General features: G+C 33.6%; 1 pseudogene; it reads right to left on the minus strand.

The window, feature by feature from the left end:
- Window positions 1–19,143: 19,143 nt before the first annotated feature.
- LOC109679403 (elongation factor 1-alpha 1 pseudogene) lies at window positions 19,144–20,509 on the minus strand (annotated as a pseudogene).
- Between the last annotated feature and the right edge of the window lie 3,317 nt (window positions 20,510–23,826).

The raw sequence follows: 23,826 nt of genomic DNA on the forward strand, positions 1-23,826 counted from the left end.
AAAATGGGAAAATCACAGCACCTTTCAATTTTGTACCTTTTAAAATGTGTTCTTTACTCAAATTCAACCTAATAAGTCATGGTGTTTTTCAAACTAATGAATGACTCAGGTAACTAGAAAAAGTAGCAAGCTCTGGAAAAATTACATAACATCCAATGACCCTACTATTTAAAAATTAATATGTAAATGAGATGTTTTTTCCATATTGAATTTCAGAGACCCTCTTTGAAATAAGAAGAAAAAGGCAATTTTAGTTCAACAAAAATTATTTCTTCTAGTGAGTTGTGCTAATCTATGATGGTACTGTGGTCTTTTTGTCAAAAGAAACCATATCTGCTACAAAAAATTTCTTTGTGTTCAACCAAGAAATGATTACTTGAAAGATTCACACATTAAAAATCAATAGCTCTGAGTTCTAAAATTAACTTTTACTGTCTTTGGTCAACTTGCAAGCCTTTCTAAGTCCTTTAGATCTTTCAGTTTGACTGACTATAAATCTGCAAATATTTTCCAGTGATCTTCTGAATTTTGTTGGCGTCTGCTGTGATATCATCTTTTCATCTCTAATTTCACTAATTTGAGTCTTTCCCCTTCTTTTGGTTTGTTTTGGATAAACGATGTCAATCTTCTTTACCTTTTCAAATAACCAACTATTTTTTCATTGATTTATTGTATATTTATTCCCCATCTTAATAATTTTTATATACTTTTTAAATTTCTTTCCATCTGCTGATTTTGAATTTGGTTTTTTTCTTGTTTTTCTAAGAGCTTCAGATGTATTATTACATTGTGTACTTGAGAGCTCAATGATTTTCTAATATAGGCATTCACAACTATAAAGTTCCCTCTTAGCACTGCCTTTTCTATGTCACTGGCTTTGGTAGGTTGTGTTTTTATTTTTCATTTGAATCTAGGAATTTTTAAAATATTTCTTTCATAATTTCTCCAAGATCCCTTGATCATTCTAAAGAGTGTGGCTTAATCTTCATGCATTTGAATAATTTTTGTAGTTTTCCTTAGCATTGATTTCTAATTTTAATCCATTATGGCCTGTTGGGATACAAGACAGTATTTTTTTTTTTTATTTATTAAGACTTGCTTTATGGCCTAATATGTGATCTATTTTGGAAAAAATTTCTGGGGTTGCTAAGAAGAAAGTGTAATCTGCTGCTGTTGGATGGAATACTCTATAGATGTATGATAAATCCATTTTATAAATGATGTTTTTTAGTTCTGAAATGTCTTTTGTTGATTTTTTTTGTCCTAATCTTCTATGTATTGATAAGAGTGGGGTTTTAAAGTTGCTCATCATTATTGTATCTTGGTCTATCTGTCCTCTTATGTTCAGGAATGTATTTTATGAAATTGAGGGCACCAACACTTAACAAATATATATTTATAATCACTATATACTGTTCTTAGAGATTTGAACTCTGTGCTTTCTAGGCAGGCACTCTAATATTTGAACCACTCCACCAACCCAAAAATGGTTACATCTTCTTCATACATTAATCTCCTTATTAATATTCATTGAGCTTTTTATTTTTTCTAATTATTGATCAAAACCTGCTTCATCTAATATGAGTATAGTTATACTTATATTGCTTCTGACTTCCATTTGCTTGTTTTGTCTTTTTCCATCCTTTCAGTTTTTGTCTGTGTGTGTCTTTGCCTGTGAAGTGTTATTTCATGTAGACAACAAATTGTTGGAATTGCTTTTTAAGTTCAATTAGTTTATCATGTCTTTTGATTGAATACTTAAGACCATTTACATTTAGGGTTATGATTTTTTTCTTTCTCCTTTTATTTTACCATTTTTACATTCACTTACATGTTTATGCCACTTCTTACCTCCCCTTTTTTCCCCCTCCCCCCTTTCTGGGCAGAACCTGTTCCACCCTCTTTCTGATTTTGTTGAAGAGAAAACATAAGAGATAATAAGAAAGACAGAGCATTTTTGCTAGCTTGAGAAAAAGATAGCTAAACAGAGAGATTCCTAGCATTGCTTCCATGTATATATGTATTACAACCCAAACTGGCTCATTTCTACCAGACCTCTTCACTACTTCCTGGTCACCTTACCATAGTGACCTCTGTCAGTTTCAGATTACTTTATTAGCTCCTCTACAGTGGGCACATCAAACACTTCAAGTTTTAGGATTCCTTCCTTTTCCCTATTCCTCCTGTATGTATTCTCCTCTTAGTGTGTGACCCATGTCCAGTAATATTACTGCAATTGTTTTAGGTCTATAATCTGCATATGAGGGAGAACATACGATTTTTTGGCCTTCTGATCCTGGCTAACTTCACTTAAGATGATGTTCTCTAGTTCCATTCATTTACCTGCAGATGACAAAATTTCATTCTTTTTTGTGGCTGAGTAAAATTCCATTGTTTATAAAAACCGCATTTTCTTGATTCATTTGTCAGTTGTGGTGCATCTTGGCTGTTTCCATAGCTTGGTTATTGTGAATGGTGCTGCAATAATCACGGGTGTGCAGGTGTCTTTGTAATAACTTGAGTCACATTCCTTTGGGTATATCCCTAGGAGTGGGATTGCTGGATCATATGGAAGATCTATGTTTAGTTTTTTAAGGGGCCTCCATATTGTTTTCCAAAGTGGTTGTACTAGCTTACATTCCCACCAGCAGTGTATGAGGGTTCTTTTTTCCCCACACCAACATTTGTTGTTGGTGGTGTTCTTTCTGATAGCCATTTTAACAGGGTTGAAGTGGAATGTTAGTGTGGTTTTGATTTGCATTTTCTTTATGGCCAGGAATGGTGAACGTTTTTTTCATGTTTTTTTGGCCATTTGGATTTCTTCCTTAGAAAAACTTCTGCTTAGTTCAGTTGCCTACTTCTTTATTGATTCATTGATTTTGGGGGAGTTTAGTTTTTTGAGCTCCCTCTATATACTAGTTATCAGTCCTTTGTCTGATGTATAGCTAGCAAATATTTTCTCCCACTCTGTGGGTGGTCTCTGCAATTTAGAGACCATTTTGTTGTGCAGAAGCTTTTCAATTTCATGTAGCCCCATTTGACCATCTTTTCTCTTAGTTGCTGGGATGCTAGAGGTCTACTGAAGAAGTACTTGCTTGTACCTGTTGTTTCCAGTGTATTTCTTGGTCTTTCATGTACAATTGCAAGGTTTTGGGTCTGATATTAAGGTCCTTAATTCACTTTGAGTTGATACTACTACAGGGTTATAGGTATAGATCTAGTTTCAGTTTTCTGCAGGCAGGTAACCATTTTTCCCAGCAACATTTGTTCATTGAGATGTACTTACTATTTCTTATGGTTGTATTGCTTATTTGCAAGTGTTTGTTCTTTTCTTTTGCCATTACTCAGTTTTATCCTTTATTGGTTTGCTGAATTGAGCATATTTGATGTTTTCTTAATCACTCTATGTTCATCTATTCCTCTTTTGAATTTTTTTCTTTCTCAGGCTCTTACTTTTGTGACTGTCTTTCTTCTTCTTCTGAATGTAGCATTTCTGTAATGCAGGTTTAGTGGACATCAACTGATTTATTTTATTCTTCTCATCAAAGGTCTTCTGCATTGAAACTAAAGGATACCTTTGGTTAACAGTTATTTTCATTCAAAGCATGAAATGTATTGTTTCCTGCTTTCCAGCTTTTAGGGATTTCTCTAGAGGTCTGAGATAATTCTGTTTGTTTCCCTATGTACATAAGTTGGTATTTTTTATTGGGTCTTTCAGTATTCCTTCTTTGTTCTCTTGTCTTGTCGTTTTAATTATGATGCAATGTGATTCTTCTCTGATCTCTGTTTAGTCAGAGTTTGAAATGATTCTTCTACATAAGTGTCTATATATTTTCTATGATTTGAGAAATTTTCTTTGTAATTTCATTGCCTTTAATTAATTTCTTTGCCTTTAACTTGTATTTCATCTCTTTCTATACCATGGATTGTTCAGTTTGGTCTCTTGTTTTGTTTGTTTGGTTTTGGTTTTGGTTTTCCTGGTGTTCCTAAGCTTTGAACTCAGGGCCTCACACTTGCTAGGTAGGCTGTGAAGCCCTCAAGTCACTCCACCAGTCCAGATTTGATCTCTTGGTTATGTCCCAAAGTTCTTGAAGTTGGTAGTCATGGCTGTTTACTTTCTTTGTTTCCTTTTAGCTTAATCTTATCGCCTATCACTGATAATCTTTCTTCCACTTAATCTTGTCTGCTGCTGCTATTGTCCATTGTGTTTTAAATTTGATTTATTGAACTTTTCACTTTCAACATTCATTTTTTTTTTCACAATTTCAATTTCCTTATTGAATTTCTCATCCATCTTTCTGACTTTCTTGTCTAGGCCTTGAACATCATTTATCTGTCTGTTTGAATCCTTTTTGAGGTCATTGATCATTTTTAAAAGTAAGTTTTTGAATTCTTTATCTGGCACTGCAGCCATTTCAGTGTCTAAATCCAACTATTGAGTTGCTATTAGCTTGTTGAAGAGTGATATTTCCTTGCTTTTTTATATTACATATATTTCTACATTGTGATTTGTGCATTTGTTGGGGTTGGCTTCTCTTTTATTACATTTTAGTGAAAAAGAACTGACAAATTAAGAATTCAACAATAAACCAGATACTTAAATATAGTAAGGAAAACAATTAGAAAACTCAACAATTTCCCCAATAATGTTGTAGAAGAATGACTCTTGGGTTCTTTCTTTTGTTTTACTTTGTTCATGGTGCTAAGTATCAAACTCAGGACCTTGTTGTCACTCAGCACACTCTTTGTGCCAAGCAGATCTTTGCATATGATTAGTTCAAATCAAAATAATTTTAAGGCATACTTTTTAAAATATATAATAAAATTGCTATGCTATAAAATAAAATTCATGCATGAGATTATTCTTACAGATATAGATAATGTTTAAAATTTAAGTAATAAATAAATATTTGATTGGCAAGGCAGATGGAACCTCATTTAAAAGAAATAATAATTTTTGATCTCCTTCCCATGAGTACGCTTTATTGATGGAATAATCTTAGAAAATCTAAATTCATATTCTTTTCACAGTTTGCTGTCAAATTCTCAGTTGTTTATTACCTATATTTATGACAAATCAGAACATATGTAGTTGTAGTGCTTATATTTAAATATTATGCTCCAAAACAGCAGATATCTGATTATAAATGTTTTCTTTAGAAACATGTTACCTTGCTTTATTATGTTCTGTAAATAGTAGTAAAGTTATATCTTACAAAATGTGACTCCTACTAATCAGCATCAAATAACAGCCTTTGATGATGTACCAGTCTTTTTTAATGTTTAATTGTATTTATTTTGTTAATTTATTTTTTATCTGCTAAACAGAAACTTCCATTAATAACTAACATTTTGTGAGTACTATATGCAAGAAACTCTCCTGCATTAATTTTTTTTAATTTCAAAAATATCCTGATTTAGGAAATATTATACCTATTTTACAGATGAAGAAGTGAAGTCACCAAAATGTTGTCATTTCTTTTTAGCTCAGCAGAGCCAGGTGTCTTTACTGTAAACTGTCTGACATTCCTACCTTATGAAATTCCTTCATTTATATGCCTAGGAATGGTATTATTAGATTATACAGAAGTACTATTTTTAGTTTTTTGAGCAGCCTTCATACTGTTTTCCATGGTGCTTATACTACTTTACACTCCTGTTAGCAGTGTATAAGGGCTCCTTTTCCCCCACATCCTTGCCAATATTTGTTGTTGTTTGTGTTCTTGATGATTGCCATTCTAACAGGAGTGAGATGGATTCTTAATATGGCTTTGATTTACATTTCTTTATGGCCAGGGATATTGAGCATTTCTTTGTATGTTATTTGAGCATTTGTACTTCCTTTGTAAAAGCTTTGTGTTGATCATTTGACCATTTCTTCATTGGATCATTCTTTCTGTGGGGGTTTAGTTTTTTAAGCTTCCCATAAATTCCAGTTATTAATCCCTTGTCAGATAAATAGTAGGTAAAGATTTTTCTCCCGTTCTGTGAGCTGTCTCTTATGTCTGGTGACCATTTCCTTTGCTGTACAGAAGCTTTCTAGTTCCATATAGTCCTATTTATCAATCATTTTTCTTAATTGCTGTCTTTATAGTTCTATTTAGGAAGTTGTTGCCTATGTGTTCAATATATCTCTACTCTTTCCTGTACTAGTTTCAATGTTTCAGGTCTCATATTAAGGTCCTTGATTCACTATGAGTTAATCAAGTTTATGCAGGCTGAAAGACATGTGTCTAGTTTCAGTTTTCTACATGCAGATAATGAGTTTTCACAGCAACATTTGTTGAGGAGCCCGTCTTTTCTTCATAGTATGTTTTAGGTACCTTTATCAGAAACCAGGTGGGAATAGTTGCATGGATTGCATCTACGTCTTCTGTTCTGTTCCGTTGGTTATCATATCTGGTTTTGTGCCTGAGCCATGGTGTTTTTATTGCTGTGGCTCTGAAGAATAGTTTGAATTCAGGTTTTTGATAACTTAAGCATTTTTTTTTGCCCACTATTGCCTTGGTTATTCACAATCTTTACCTAGCCCTAACCCTCACACAAATAAGAACCAAAACCAATCCCTAAATCTAATACTAGACCAAACATTAGCCACAGACCTAGCCATAACCATATACCTAACCTTAATGCTAACCAGAGTTGTAGCCCGAATCCTAACCCTAATCCTAGCCCTAAAACTAACTTTTTCCCTAACACTTAGATTAACAATTAGATTAGTTCTAACACTAATCCTCACACCATCTTTAATCATAAACCTAAAAAGCCTAACACAAACAGAGCTTAAACACCCTAATTCTAATCTTATCCTAACACTAGCTACAAACCTATGATGAACCTAAACCTAACCCCAGCCCTATATCTAGCATTAAACTGTACCCTATTTTTAGCACTAAATATAATGCTATTACTAAACTTAATCCAAACCCAAACCCTAACTCTATAGCACTAACCCCAACCATAACAAATCCACACCATAACCATAACCCCACTCTAATCATAAACCTAACCATAGCCTTAATCCTAACACTAAGCATCAAAGTAAACTTTATCTTAACCCTGGTCCTAGATGTGCCAGTCTTTACAATCACATGTCCCAGATAACAGCTCATTTCACTTCCCTACACACACTGAGTTCTTATCATTTGTAACAACTTCTGATTTTTTTCTGTCTGGCATACCACATTCCTGTCTTAATATTGCTTCTGAAATATGATTCCTCCCCACACACATTAAGTTTCCTTTACTCACATTCAGGGTCACTTCATGTGTTATCTTGCAGAAGAACCCTTTTGTTACTATTTAAATCAAACAAAACTGAGTATTTTCTCTTTGAGCCAACAGCACTTGGAGGAACCATTAGAACACATATTCCACTTTGTTTGCTTGTATATGTCCCTAATTAAACTGAGAAAGAACAGTTTTCTATTTACTTCCTTGGTACCTACTCTGATATGTAGCTCATATAGATGTTAATGAGGATTTGTTGAACTAATTAAGGATAAACAAATTCAAACTAACAAATGCATATTTGCATCTCATGTGTCCTCTAAATAGAAGACTACATAAACTGGGTTGTTTTAGAGAATAGGTGAGGAAAGAAAATGAGTTTTAAGGGAGCTCTATATCCAAAAATTTAGGAAAAAATCAATGAGAATATGATACTGCAGAAATAGAGTCTCCTTACACATTCACATACAAGCATCTACTAACTCACTCACATGCAGGCACATATAAACAATTCACCTATATGCATTTGATTTTTTTTTGGTCTGTGTATGTTTGTGTGTGTGTGAGAGAGAGAGAGAGAAACTGGAGGGGGGAAAAAGATAGACCCAGAGAAATTGAGAGAGAGAGAGACAGAGACAGAGAACAATGACAGGTGGAGAGAGACAAAGACAAAAAAAAAAAAGATGTGTTATTCCAAAAGGCAATGATCAATTCCTCTGTTTCAATTAAATCTGAATTTTGGACTATAGAGTGGAGAAAGCATCAGATTTAGAAAAAATATATAAACACTACAATTCTCATGATAACTATTTCTGCAGCCAAGAAGGTTTTTTTCCTACATAAATATAAATGCTAAACTTGATCATAAGTACGACATTTTCAGGTTGTCTCACTATCATAGTATATAGAGTAAGCAAATCACATGCTTCCTCACCCCTTAATTGGAAAGAAATTTTGTAGAGATCTCCTGAATATGAAGTGTTTACTACCATGAGAAAGAATTATAAAATACTACTAAAATACATTCAAATTTGTAATATGTTATACAGAACTGGGTAGAATTATTCAAATAAAGAATTGTCTGCATTACCACTTTTCTCATCCAGTTTGTCTCAAAATTAAAAGATTAATCACTTTAAGAATTTAATTTGCTTATGGGGACTTACAATTTAAGAACACTATACAGCATTTTTCTTCTTTAAAATGAACTTCACAGGAAGGCTTACAACAAATTGAATTTTCAAATCTACTACCTACTGAAGTTTGAATTCTCAGTTAAAAGACTTTCCAGAAGTTTCTCAAGAAAATGCCTTTTTAATGAATCAACTTCAATTCAAACTTTCACACCTAGACAGATAAAATCAGGAGGCTCAATTTTTAATTAAGTAGGTTCAGGATCTCTATACTATTATTCTCTATGTTATATTTGGGGACCTGTTACTTAAGATGTAGGTCAGCAAACATGATAATGGAAAATCTTAAAAATCAGAAGGCATTGCTTCTAAAATTAAAAATATATATGTTTCTAATTAAAGAAGAAACATTTTTATAAAAATAAAAGAATATGATATTCTCTCTTGGCAGAATGTCATTCAGCATAATATGCATTAAATTCCTATCATGTTCTAGACTTTGAGACAAGAGTAGTAAATAGATTCACCAAGAAAACTTTTTGTATTCCTGTGACCCCATTCACAAAAGGGTGGATCAATCAATAAACACATCAGTGAAGTATATGGCACATTTCATGGTATTAATTATTTAGGAATAAATAAAACTGGAAACACAGATGTTAAGTTCTGGGTAAGAGAAATGCTTTTATAAATAGAATGGTAATGTGACAATATGTGAGAGGGCAATACCTGATTACCTAAATGTATTAAGGCATCTCAATTCATTGATTGAAAATTTTTAAATAAATGAATCTTAATGATGCATCCATATGATTATGGAATACATAATTGGAAGTCTTGTTCTTATCATAAAAATTGAATACAGCAAAAGCATTATTAAGAGGGAAGTCTTTAGCAATATGTGTGAATATTTACAAAAGGAAGATTTGCAATTAATAATCTAATGATGCAGGTCAAAAAGGTAGAAAAGCAAGAATAAAACAAGCCCAAAATTATTAGAAGGAAAGAAAGAATAAAGATAGGAGAAGAAATATACAAAATAGACACAAATATAAAAGAAAAAAAAAGACATGGAATTGGTTTTTTAAAAGATACTATTGAAACCCTCAACTAGACCAAGAAAAAGTGAGAAGACCCAAATTTGAAAGAATCTGAGATGAAAAAGGGGACATTGTAATCCATGTCACAGAAACACAAAAACAGCAATTATGATAGCAAAACGAAATGGTTAAATTTCCAGGCATGTATAACCTATCAAAATTGAGCCATGAAGACACAGATCACAGGAATCATGAGTAGCAAGGTTGAATCCATATTAAATTTTTTTTAAGTTCCCCAATAAAGAAAAGCTGAGGACAACATGGATACACCACTAATTTTGATCAAACCTTTAAAGAACTAACACCAATTCCTTTCAAACTATTCCAAAAAAATTGTAAGGAGGGAAATCTTCCCCCTTATTCTAAAAGGCCAGCATACTTTGACAACAGACAAGCACAAAACACCAACAAAAGAAAATTACACACCACAATCCCTGATGAATTTAAATGCAAAAATTCTCAACAAATACTAGCAAACCCAATCCAACTGTATATCAAAAAGATCATACACCATGATCAAGTGCAGTTCACCCCAGGGACACAAGAATGTTTCAATGTATACAAATCTTCAAATATGATTCTTCCTGTTAAGATGAATGACAAAAATATGATCATCACACTATATGCAGAAAGAGGATAAGATAAGATTCGATAAACTTTGTGATTAAAAGTTCTTTACAAATTAGGTGTAGAATAATGTATCTCAAAAGAAAAAGGAAAGACCATGTGAGACAAGCCTATAGCTAATATCATTCTTAATCAGGAAAAGTTAAATCACTACCACTAAGATCACAAGCAGGACTAGGGTACCCATTCCTATCACTTCTTTTAATTGTAGTACTGGAAATCCTGGTCAAGTGAATTATGAAAGAAAAAAAAATCCAAACTGGAAAGAAAGAACTTAAATTGTGTGTATTTTCATATGGCAATATCTTACAAATAGAAAACCTTAAGGACTCCGTTAAAAAACTGCTAGAACTTCTAAATGAATTCAGAGAAGTGGAAGGATACAAAATCGTCATAAGAAAATCATGGAAAGAATGGTTGCTCAAGCCTCTAATCATAGCTTTTCTGGAGAGATCTGGAGGATTGAGGTTTCAGGCCAACTCAGATAAACAGCAAGACCATCAAAACCAATATCTGGGCATATTGACATGTACCTGTCATCTTAACTACATGGGTAGTGTAAATAGGAAGATCGTGGTCCAGGCTGATCTAGGCATAAAAACAAGCCTCTATTCAAAAAAATTGCTACAACAAAAAGAGCTGGCAGTGTGACTAAAGTGATAGTGTACCTATCTGGCAAGTGCAAGGTCCTGAGTTCACCTCAATAACATACCCCACAAAAAAAAAAAATCAGTAACATTCTATACACCAGTAACAAATTATTTAAATAGACATCAAAAAGCAATTCCATTCACAATAGCTAATAAATTTAATTCCTAAGAATAAATTTAAATAAGGAAATGAATGATCCCCTTCAATGAAAATTATGGAACAGTGATAATGAAGTCACAAAAAGTGGTCGTGAATTAAAAGAATTAATCTTGTTAAAAAATCTGTACCACCAAAACTGATTTACTGATTCAAATAAATTCCCATAAAACGTCAGTAGCACTCTCCACAAAATTGGGGGAAAATTTCCTAAAATTTGTGTGGAACCACAGAAGGCCCCAAAAAGCCAAATTACTTTTTAGAACAGAGAGCAAAGTCAGAAGGAACACAGTACCTGACCTCAAATTCTACTAGAAAGCTGTTGTAAACAATGGCCTGCCATAAATTCCAACGCATGAACCACCAGAATAGAAGAGAGAACCCAGAAACAAATACAAGCATCTAAGGTCAACTGATTTTTAAAAAGGTGACCAAAACATACATTGGAGAGGAGACAGCTGCAATAAATGATGCTAGTAAGAACAGGTGTGGTGATAAACATCTGCAGTTCCAGCTACCCAGAAGACAGAGATTCAAAGGATCATAGTTTGAGGCTAATTAGGGCAAAAAAAGTTAGCAAGACTTCATCTCAAACAATAAACCCAGTTACATGGGAAGTATACGTAAGAGGAAATGAAATCAGTTTACTCAAGTGACATCTGTACTCCCATGTTTATTGCAGCATTAATCACAATAGCCAAGATATGAAATCAATGGAGGTGCCCATCAGTGGATGGATGCATGAATAAAAATGTGAATATACACAATAGCATATTATTCATCCATAAAAAATGAAATTTTGTCATTTGTGGCAAAATGGATGTAATTGAATAACATTACCCAAGCACTGAAAGATAAGAACTGAACAATCTCATTTATATCTGGAAACAAAATGTCACCCTCACAGAAGTTAAAAACAGAGAGGTAGTTACCAAAGATTGGGGAGACTGATGGGGGAAAGATGGAGATTTATTAATGGGTATTATGTTACAGTTAGATAGGAGAAGAATGTTCTAGTATTGTATTGCATAGCAAGGCAACTAAGTTAACAGATAACAAAAATGGATTGCTTATTTTTTTAGAAGCTAGAAGAGTACAAGCATGGTGACTCACATCTATAATCTCAGCTACTTGGGAGGCAGAAATTTGGTAGGATAATTGTTCAAGTCCAGCCCAGTCAAAGAGTTAGTGAGATCTACATCTCAACAAACAAGCTGTGTGTGGATGGTATACACCTGTGATCCCAGCAATACCAGAGACCCAAAATAGGAGAATCCCCTTTTGAGACCAGTTCAGGGCAAAAGCATGAGACCCTATTTCAAAAACAAATAGAACAAAAAGGGCTGGAGGCCTGGCTCATGGAGCAGAGTATCTGCTTAGCAAGTGTGAGGTTCTGAATTCAAATGCCAGTACCGCCAAACAAGAAAAATAGAAGAAAATTACCTTTGAAATTTCACATTTGATCCTTTTTGGGCATTATATGATGGGTACATGTATCAAAATATCACATGGAACACAATGATTTCCATATATTTAAGTATCGGTTAAATTTTAGATTAAAATTTAAAGAAAGTGATATCCTAATACTGGCGATGGAAATAAGGGATTTGAGAGTTCAGAGAAAGGAAAGTCACTTAAGGCCATGTGTGCCTGTCTAAAGAGTGTACATGTCAAAAATAATATTGTCCCTTGAGGAAGAGTGAAATTGTGGGAAAAATTATTTCAGACATAATGCACTAGTCATACTTTTGTCTCTACTACAAAATACGTGGGAAGATTTAAAAGGAGGTATTTAGAATTCCATTTATTTGGAACCATGGCTTCAGTCCATTGTCAGCTGGCTTCATTGTTTTAGGTGTGTGGTGGAGCAGAATTCTCATAGTGGAAAGGCATGGCAAATCTTCTCACCTCATGGAAATCAGGAAGCAGAGACAGAGGAAGCGGCCAGAGACAAAAGATTCCCTTCCAGGGCATGCCTCCAATGACCTATGTCTTCTAACCAGACCCACATCCTAGTTTTCACCATCTCCCAATAATGTCGTCAAATTATGAATCCTTCCGTAGATTAATCCATCAATGAAGTTGGAGAGCTAATCATTAGATCACCTCTTCATAGCCCACCAGCTGGAGACCAAGCCTTCAATAACTGAGCCTTAGGCAGTAGGTGGTGATGAACTTCATATTCAAATCATAGCACAAAGAGAAGACCAAGGCCACATTGTGCTAGTAGAGGTTTCAGTGCTGATGGAGAAAGCTGAGCCTGCAAAAGCAAAGCACATAGATCTTCAGTTTGCACTGTGACTGTGCATAAGAAATAGCAGTTTAATCTTAGAATGCAAGTGTAAATTAATGTAATTAGATGCAATTAAAAGTAAGTTGATGGCATTTGGGATGTTTTGAGATGGTCAATATCACACTTCAAACAATGTATGTACGTGTGAATAAATGAATAATAATAAAAAAAATTTTTAAACTGCTGAACAAAAAAAATTTTAAAAAAAATAAATATAAGTTAATGGCATTTGGGATGCTTTGAAATAGCCAATATCACAAAAATACATTTTTCAAAGACATACCTTTGAAAGCAAGGGTCACAAAAAAATCACAATAGTCAAAGCAAGAGATCATAAGATCAGACATCTGAAATAATAAAACATCTTTTGACTGATTTTAAGCAAAAAAAAAAAAAAAGTAAGGGATCCTGGATATCCCTAAATGTTTAGTCTTATGACTAGAAGTAAGAACAAGAATATTAGAGATGAGCTTAAGTCATTTTGAAGAAAAAATTGCATGATTATATCTAGCAGAATTGGGAAATAAGACAGGCTTTAAACAACAAAGTAGAATTGCATAATAACAATAGGTTGTTTGCCCTGAAAACCTGCTACTGTATTCTACATGGGTTAAGCAAGGCACTTGCCTGTTCCTGCACCAACCCTATTAGCTGGTTCTTTTGGAAGGACTTTGACATTTGCATAATTATATACCTTACTTGTGGTCACTATCAAGAAAAGCGGCTAAGTAGGATTTACTCTGATGCAAAGGTCACCCTGTTTAATGAGGGTGAAACTGATAAATATAAAATCCAAATCATCATGTTTACAAAATCTCAAGCAGAGCTGAATGTGACAAATCAGGAATTAAATGGTAAGTTTAGAAAATTAGTGGTATTAAATCAAGGAAGTGGGCCTGGTCTACAATTTAAAAGGAAAGAACACTGGGCAGCAATTAAGTGGAAGGAAGTTGTTTGGTACATTTAGGATCAGCTGGATGAAGGCTTACAGATGGTAGAGAAGAACTGATATAAGCAGACGTCAGAGCCAAGCTCTGCTAAACAGTAAAGCTGTCTGGTCAAAAGCTGCAAAGTCTTGCTCAGATCTGTATCTGTCCTAAAAGGTGATACTTCAAGATTGTGAATAATGACCACGAGGACATGATTTTAGAGACTTGAATAACTGACTTTATATTATTTTAAGCTTTATTTTGATAAATAACCATTTAAAGAGCAATGCCTTAAAATTAGGATATTTGTAATTAGTAATAAGTCTACTTTTGAACTCCCTGTTCTACTTTCACTTTTATCCTGTTCTTATAATGGTTTATTTTCCTAAGAGAGAAACAGCTATTGCTCTGTCTGATTGTATGCATAAACATGTCTATTGTAGAAATGAATCATGGAGTGAAGAAAATAATTGAGAAAAAAGTAAAAATCATAGAAAATCACATCATATTTTCAATATGTCAAAGTATAAAGCTTATCAGAATATTCCTATGAATGAATATAAACAGCTTAATTTCCAATTAATAAAAGAAATGCAAACTCCATCAAGATGTAACCTATTTTCAAAACTATATAACTTTAATTTTTTACATATTTCAGTTAAAATCTATCTGCTACTGTTTACTACCATGATCAACTTGTTCATTTCATTAAGTGCCTCAATTCTATGCAAAGACAAATTTGTTTCTTACTTGAGAACTTGACTTAAGCTATCAAAATTAAGAAACACACACATGTACACTTATAGTCCTAGTTTATAAGTGATTACATTGACCCATGATAATTAGAACTTCAATTTTAGGGACAATTTATCATTTAATTACAATTAGTGAATTAGTTATAGAATATGGAGACAAGTCATAACAAGTGACAATTAATTTTTAGACAAAATGCTGACTGTGCCTCTTATTCTCATGCTGTTGAAGACTTTTGGTAAGAGTCTCCACATTGTAGGCCCTTTGGTAAGTCAACTTGGAGTTGTGTATGACTTAAATCTTGATGAATATAATTTTAACGTTAATTAACATTATAAAATTGAACTCTGGTGTATCATAGGTATGAGGTAAATTGTTATTAAATGTCGAATGAATAGATGGGGGATTCATTCATTCATTCATCAGTTAAATTTACTGGGCTAACATCATTCACTGTGCTATCATTGGGATAAGGTGAGGAACAAAACAATGTATTCACCATTTATTGAGGTTGGAAAGAAGCAAATAATTATATGCCAATGGTTAAGTGTTATTATAAAAGCCTGTGTGGATGTTTAAGTTTCCCTTGGTGGTAGGTAAGGTGACAATAGGTTATTATGGAAAAAATAGTGATAGCTGAATTAATATATAAATGATGAGTGAAACAATGTAATTATTATTATAATTTCTATTGTACAATTTAGAATGTAAATTTCAGAAAAGTATAGCCACAAATCTTATAATTAACCAATACAGAGAGTGAGAACTATAAGTTAATTTTTCTAATGTTATAGGATTTAATTATTCCCTTATACCATATTAATAGATATAGAAGCAGAGGCCCAGAAATATGATAGAAATTATAAAGTTAATAGCTGAGTCAGAGGAACAAAGAACCCTAATTTAGATTTAAAGTTCTCTATTTAGTATTTTAAAGTATGTAGACACATAGAGCATAGGAAATCCTTACATATATTCATTTATACAACTGAATTCTTGACACCAACATTTTAATAATAACTGGCTAACAGCAAAAGTGAAAAAATTGTAAGCCTTTGCTCATTTGTTTATTATTACCTCAATTGTCACCAAACCATAACTAGGTTTTGTTTTTTAGGTTACCCACCTAATATAACCAGCATATCAGTATAGAAAACTCTAGCCTAGAAACAAGGCCTGGGATGGTGCCGAAGCATGACACTGTCATGATTTCCTGTGTGATGTAACTCACAGAAGTCACTGCTTAAAATTCAGCCAACATTTATTAAGAGCCTACTATGGCAAGGACACCACACAATTAAGATACTACAAAACACAGAGCACAGCTTTTCTTTTCCAAGGGCATTTAATACTCTGGTGCATTGTCTAAATGGTTAGGAATTTTTGAGACAGTTTCTAGTTCCAGTATTTTAAACCTTATGTATACGAATCTGACTGTACTAAGCTTGCTGGTGATGGAATGCAATTTTGATCAGTAATAAATAAGACTGACTAAAAATAACTGAATATATTGTGATTCATACCATTATTTCATGTGTTAGTTATTTTAATAATTTAGTGTTATCTATTTCTTTATAAACTCCAAATGTAATTACTCAAATAACTCCTTATTCCAGCACCTGAATGATATACAACCTTTCATAACACTTGAATGTTACATTTTTCTTATAAATGAATTTCATACGGTCTATTTCTGAAACCTGTAAGCATAACATTTAAATACCAAATGGCTAAGAATATGTTTCTATGGATTAGTGATATTGTACTCTCTTCGGCAGCACATATACTAATATTGAATTAGTGATATTTATGTTATGCATTTGATGGATCCTAATAAGAACATTCTTAATATGTTTGATATATATACATATATATATATATATATGTATATATATGTGTATCTTACTATCACTTGATTTATTTTAGTTAAATATCAAGGAAACAATCCTTGGGTAAATACTCAGAAAAAAATGGTTTTAAAATCTGTAACACTTCATATAAGTAAATAGAATATTTCATAACAGAATTATATTGTGCTGACGGTATATTGTTGCATTTACAAAAGTTCTTATAATGTACCAAATGCATCATACTTGAATTCAACCCCCTACAACATTCTCTTTTATCTCCCTGTTCCCCCATTCCTGGAACAATTTCAACATGTCTCATTTTTCCATTTACATGCATGTGTACACAATATTTGCACTATATTAGTTACAACATGGGGATGATATATGAAAGATAAACATTCTGTTTAATTCCAATATGTAATACTCATTAATTCGCACCAAAATGTTTGTTTTACATAGTTAGACTCCTTATTGTCTAAGTGTACTAAGTCTGAATTGAGGAGGAAAACAAGGTATTTCATTTTAACATGAAACAAGTGTTAAATTTCCTTTAATACAAAACACTTTTCATTGCAATACGATGACACTTGGAGTTCTATCTAAAAGTAAAATATGTGACTATAATATGTATTCATCAGTCATTTTCCTTCTCTCATCATTTAATTGCCTGATTTTCCATAAATATGCTAAAAAGGAACAGAATGGATTAGTTGAGCTCAATTTACGTCTCTGGACAAGATCTGAGCAATTAAAAAGACCAATTCTATTTATACTGTTTTCTGATTCCAATGTCTCCTAGGTTAGAATCCCTTTCTCTTTCCATTCAGAGTGTAAGTCTCACATATCACATTATTAATTAGAAAAGTTATTTTTTAATTGCAGTAGCTGAGGAATATATCTCTCATTTCTACATCATTCAACAAAGTAGGATACTAAATTGCAGCTTCAAAGTTAAAGAAATTAGCAGTATGCCCCCATATTAACTATAATCTGCTGAAACATCTTGGTTGGTGTTGTGCTATAATAAACTAAATCAAAGCAGCTCTGTTCTGAACTATTTTCAACTCCAGCACATCAAGTAAAATGGATACTTGTTCCATATGTTGTTTATTCTGAGATGTGAAGGATCTTTTATATTAAACATCTGCCTGCATATTGTTTCCATAACCACATTCATATGAAAAAAAATCACAAGCTTCATTGATAGCATTTTATGACCTTTAAATATACAATATAATAACACTTGCTTTAGACTGACAATGAAGCAAGCATTCAGCTTTGATAAAACTTTCAGAGGGCTTATGTTGTTAGAATCTATGGTTTTGTTCATACACAGCCAAGCAGTGAGACCAATAGAAGACTTAAGTTTTGTTTTTAGTTTCCTTTTCTACATTTAAATTTTTAAAAATACTTCAAACTTCCCCTTTAACTAGAGGCAAGTTTCAGCCTCTTTGTCTGATATCCAATTGCTTTTACATTGACTTCAATATATGCTTCAAATAAATTCCAAGAAATACTTCTTTCACTTGTTGAAAATCAGTAACTTATTTACCTGAGTGCACCTGGCACTGTTTAGCTTTGCATTTGTTTTCACATTGCTTGTCTTTCAGCTGCTGTGTCCTGCCTGTTGCCTTCCTATATGAAAGGAGGACACTCACAGGTTATAGAGTCCTTCTAAAGAATCTTTTCCATTAAACATTCACAAACTGTGGAAGCCTGCAATGATCCTTTTATTTTGGATATTCCTAAAACATTTCTCTTCTCTACTCTTCCTTAGGAAATTAATACTATGGTCATCTTTAAACATTTTTCATTACTACTTCCTGTTATGTTACCATATCTAAACTTGACATTCTTAAGTAGACTGTCATTCATTCTATCATTAAGCCTACTTAATCTATGATTTTTTATACCTTTCTTACATGTTTTAGACTTTTCATTTATTGGTTAACTTGACATCATAATATAAGAATGCTTTTCTCACATTTGGAGAATCAAAGTAATATTTCCTAATTGCACTTCTCTTTTGGGGGCTGAGGCATGACTTAAGTGATAAAGCACCTGCCTAGCAAGCACAAGGTTCAGGGTTCAAACCACAGTACCACAAAAACCAATCAATAAATAAATAAAATTTGTTTTAGTAGGTTTTAAAATTCTTTCACAGAACTTTGGTCAAGTTGTTTACATGGAAAATACCTATTTCAAAAACTATTGACTCCAAATAGGCATATACACACACACCAAAAAAAAAAAAAAAACCAAGAAGAAAAAAAATGGCCCACAAAGCATTCTAATTTCCTTCTGAAGTTTAAAATGCATTGTTATCATTAACCCATTTTTGCTATTAAACATAAATGCACAGTGCTAGACTATTCTTCCACCACTGAATACGACTGGAGTGGCAGGCGTTAGAGATCATAGTCAGGCTTCTGGGCTTCCCAGGCAGACTATGACCTTAGAAGCTCCAGCAGCCTTCTTGTTGGCTAATTTGATGATACTCACTGCAATTATCTGTCTCATAGCATACACAGAAAAATGATCCAAAGGAGAATAGTAAGAGAAATTTTCAACATGTATGGGCTTACCTAGAACCATATCAATCATGACAGTATCATGAGGTTTCAAGAATTCACAGCCATCTTCCAACTTCTTACCAGAATAACAATCAATCTTTTCTTTCACTCAGCAAACTTTCAAGCAAGGTGAGCTGTATGGCAATCATATTTTGGGGCACATCCAATACTGATTGGGTCTAGATGATTGAGAATAATCACGTGAGCAGTGAAGCCAGCTATTTCAATTGGTGCTTCATTTTTGCTGTCACGAGTAAGATTGCCATGATGAACGTCTTTGACAGACAATTTCTTGACACTGAAGAGATTCAGTCAAAGATTAATCATGCTTTTCAACATATTTTACTCCAGTTGTGACACTGATTGAAGCAAAGGTGACTGCCATACTAGGATTGAGAACAACAGTCTCCACTCAGGCCATAGTAACTACCAATACCAGTAACTTTGTAGACATCCTGGAGAGGTGGTTGTAAAGGTTTGTCAGATGGATGTGCTAGTGGCGAAATGCAATCCAAAGTTTCAAGCAGTGCGGTTCCATTGTCACTGTCATCTTTAGGGTGACTTTCTATCCCTTAAACCAAGGTATATTAGCACTTGGCTCCAGCATGTGGTTACTATGCAAATCAAAAGTTGGCATAAATGCTAACTGTGTCAAGGTTGTAGTACATTTTATTAACTTAGGCGCTCATTTTCTCAAAAATTTCCTAGTCTATCTTCTCTTCATAGGTTAGCTCAATGAAATCCATTTTGTTAATATCAACAATTAGTTGTTTCATACCCAGTGTGTAAGCCAGAAAAGCATGCTCCTGGGTCTGCCCATTCTTGGAGAGTCAAGCTTCAAATTTTCCAACACTAGAAGCAATAATCAAGACAACACAGTCAACCTGAGAGCTGCCTCAAATCCTATTTTTGATAAAGTTTCTGTGTCCTGGGAATCAATGATAATCACATAATACTTTCTGGTCTCAAGTTTCCTCTGGAGGATGTCAAGGATAATACTATGCTCACACTTAGCTTCTAGTTTATCCAAGACCAAGACAGGCGTGAAGAAGCACTTTCCTATCCTGGCAGCCTCTTTCTCAAAATTCTCATCAGTTCTTTTGTTGATTCCACAACAAAGATCATTTGCTTATCAGATGGCCGCTATTTGTGGATTTCTCTAAATGTATGTATGCAATGATTATGATGTTGACACGAATCTTTTCCTTTCCCATTTTAGCTTCCATTTAAGCATTTTTCAATGATATCTGTGTTCTGATGGAAAAATCCATTGCCAAAAAGCCAAAGCAAATCTTGACCCTAATTGATTCTCAAACTAGATCCCACTTATCTCTGGCAGGTTAACACAGAAAGAAAAACTTGATGTAGCAGAAAATCTGTAGTGTTCCATTAATCTATTCTAAAAAGATACTGTGTTTTCAAACATATAAATATGTACATTTGAATTAATTTATTATAATAACAGAAATAAGATGCATTCAACAATTCTCTTCTGCTCCTATCTTCCAAGGCAAAAGAATTTCCTCAATATTATAAGAATTAACTTTATTCAGTGTTTTTCAATACTGGCTGAACATGAAAATCACCTGTGGGACTATTAAAAAGGCAGATGCTCAGACTATATTGGAACAGTTAAAGCAGAAACCATAGAGATGAAGCTTGAGCATCCACACTTTCTTTCTTCATTGCCTATGTGATTTTAATATGCAACCAAGATTACATGCCTCTCATTTTAAGGGAATTTATGATAAAGAAAAGTGGCTGGGGGGATGGCAAGCAGTAAATGTTGCCTGTTCTAGAAACTGATTCAGAAAAGTTCAAGTGCCCTTTGCTCCCATCTTAGAAGATTCTTAAGACCATGCCTGTTTTTCATGTCTATTTACCTGCATATTGCACCAACCATGACAAATGAAAATTCTTATAATTTTAGTTGCACCTTCATCCCAATGAAATAACTCAGACACATGAATTATTTATGCATTATGAGGTTCATAAAGGCCTGTCCAATTGAACTCAGTTCATGATGCCAGAGTAAATGTTGCTGCCTATTGCTACCTTCTCTATACTTTTGTTACTAATTTCTTGGTTTCGCCTTTATTCTTAAACTCTTTGATTTGCTACCAGAAAATGTCTTCCACTCCAATAAGTTCCACTGACATAGAATATAGTTGAAAGAAGTAGATGTTGTAAGACCAGGCACAATGGCTCACACCTGTAATACCAGCTACTTGGAAGGGAGAGATCAGCAGGACTGTTGTTCAAGGCCAGCCTGTGCAAAAAGTTAGTTTTTTTTTTTAAGTTTTTTTTCTTTTATTATTCATATGTGCATACAAGGCTTGGGTCATTTCTCCCCCCTGCCCCTACCCCCTCCCTTACCACCCACTCCGACCCCTCCCTCTCCCCCCCACCCCCTCAATACCCAGCAGAAACTATTTTGCCCTTATTTCTAATTTTGTTGTAGAGAGAGTATAAGCAATAATAGGAAGAAACAAGGGTTATTGCTGGTTGAGATAAGGATAGCTATACAGGGCATTGACTCACATTGATTTCCTGTGCCTGGGTGTTACCTTCTAGGTTAATACTTTTTGATCTAACCTTTTCTCTAGTTCCTGGTTCCCTTTACCTATTGGCCTCAGTTGCTTTTTAGGTATCTGCTTTAGTTTCTCTGTGTTAAGGGCAACAAATGCTAGCTAATTTTTTAGGTGTCTTACCTATCCTCACCCCTCCCTTGTGTGCTCTCGCTTCTATCATGTGCTCATAGTCCAATCCCATTGTTGTGTTTGTCCTTGATCTAATGTCCACCTATGAGGGAGAACATACAATTTTTGGTCTTTGGGGCCAGGCTAACCTCACTCAGAATGATGTTCTCCAATTCCATCCATTTACCAGTGAATGATAACATTTCGTTCTTCTTCATGGCTGCATAAAATTCCATTGTGTATAGATACCACATTTTCTTAATCCATTCTTCAGTAGTGGGGCATCTTGGCTGTTTCCATAACTTGGCTATTGTGAATAGTGCCGCAATAAACATGGGTGTGCACGTGCCTCTGGAGTAACCTGTGTCACAGTCTTTTGGGTATATCCCCAAGAGTGGTATTGCTGGATCAAATGGTAGATAGATGTCTAGCTTTTTAAGTAGCCTCCAAATGTTTTTCCAGAGTGGTTGTACTAGTTTACATTCCCACCAACAGTGTAAGAGGGTTCCTTTTTCCCCACATCCTCGCCAACACCTGTTCTTGGTGGTGTTGCTGATGATGGCTATTTTAACAGGGGTGAGGTGGAATCTTAGCGTGGTTTTAATTTGCATTTCCTTTATTGCTAGAGATGGTGAGCATTTTTTCATGTGCTTTTTGGCCATTTGAATTTCTTCTTTTGAGAAAGTTCTGTTTAGTTCACTTGCCCATTTCTTTATTGGTTCATTAGTTTTGGGAGAATTTAGTTTTTTAAGTTCCCTATATATTCTGGTTATCAGTCCTTTGTCTGATGTGTAGCTGGCAAATATTTTCTCCCACTCTGTGGGTGTTCTCTTCAGTTTAGAGACTATTTCTTTTGATGAACAGAAGTTTTTAGTTTTATGAGGTCCTATTTATCTATGCTATCTCTTAGTTGCTGTGCTGCTGGGGTTTCGTTGAGAAAGTTCTTACCTATACCTACTAATTCCAGAGTATTTCCTACTCTTTCCTGTATCAACTTAAGAGTTTCCACAAACATTTTTTTATTTCTTCCTAGTAAAATCATTCAAATTCCTTTCATTTAGCTTTTTGTGATATACAGCATAACTTATTATCCATAGTCACCCTACTGTGCAATAGCACACAAAATTTCTTGCTCTTACCTTGAATACAATGAATTATTATTTTATCTTTCCCCTAGATATCAATAAATAAATACAATGCAATGCCTATTAAAATCCACTTGGATTTTTTGCATGTATACTAAAATATACATTGATTAAAGGTTCATGAACAGTACAAGGAAGTGGAAAATGAAGAACTGGGAGAGAAAACATATTTTACAAGATCCTGAACATAGTAAGTCAGAGTATCAATTTAACAGGCAAACAGAAATCTATGAATTAAAATAGGGAATCCAAAAACAAACTGATGTAAGAGAACTTAATGCAAAATAAAAGACAGCATCACCTTCAATGGAGTAATGGTGCATTGTTCTGTGGTGATGTTGGGGAACTTGAAATTTTAGTGAAAAAAGAAAAACTTGATTCCCAATACCACATACAAGAGAGAATTTATATGAGTATGATCTAAGCATCAGGGGTAAAATTCAAAACTAAACAAAAGAAAATTGAAACATTATTGTGTAACAAGAATAGACCAACTTGAATAAATCTTCTAAATCAAAATTTATAAAAATAAAAATTGATCATTCAATTACACAAGAATTAAGTCTTTTTCTGAATCAAAGAATTAAATGGGACAAGATTTTTAAAATTTAAAGTTAATAATACTGTCTTTTACAATAACTATTGATAAGTCAACAAGAGGAAAGTAACTCCAATAAGAAAAAAATT

This window comes from Castor canadensis, chromosome 2 (genome assembly GCF_047511655.1).
Source record: "Castor canadensis chromosome 2, mCasCan1.hap1v2, whole genome shotgun sequence".
Taxonomy (NCBI): domain Eukaryota; kingdom Metazoa; phylum Chordata; class Mammalia; order Rodentia; family Castoridae; genus Castor; species Castor canadensis.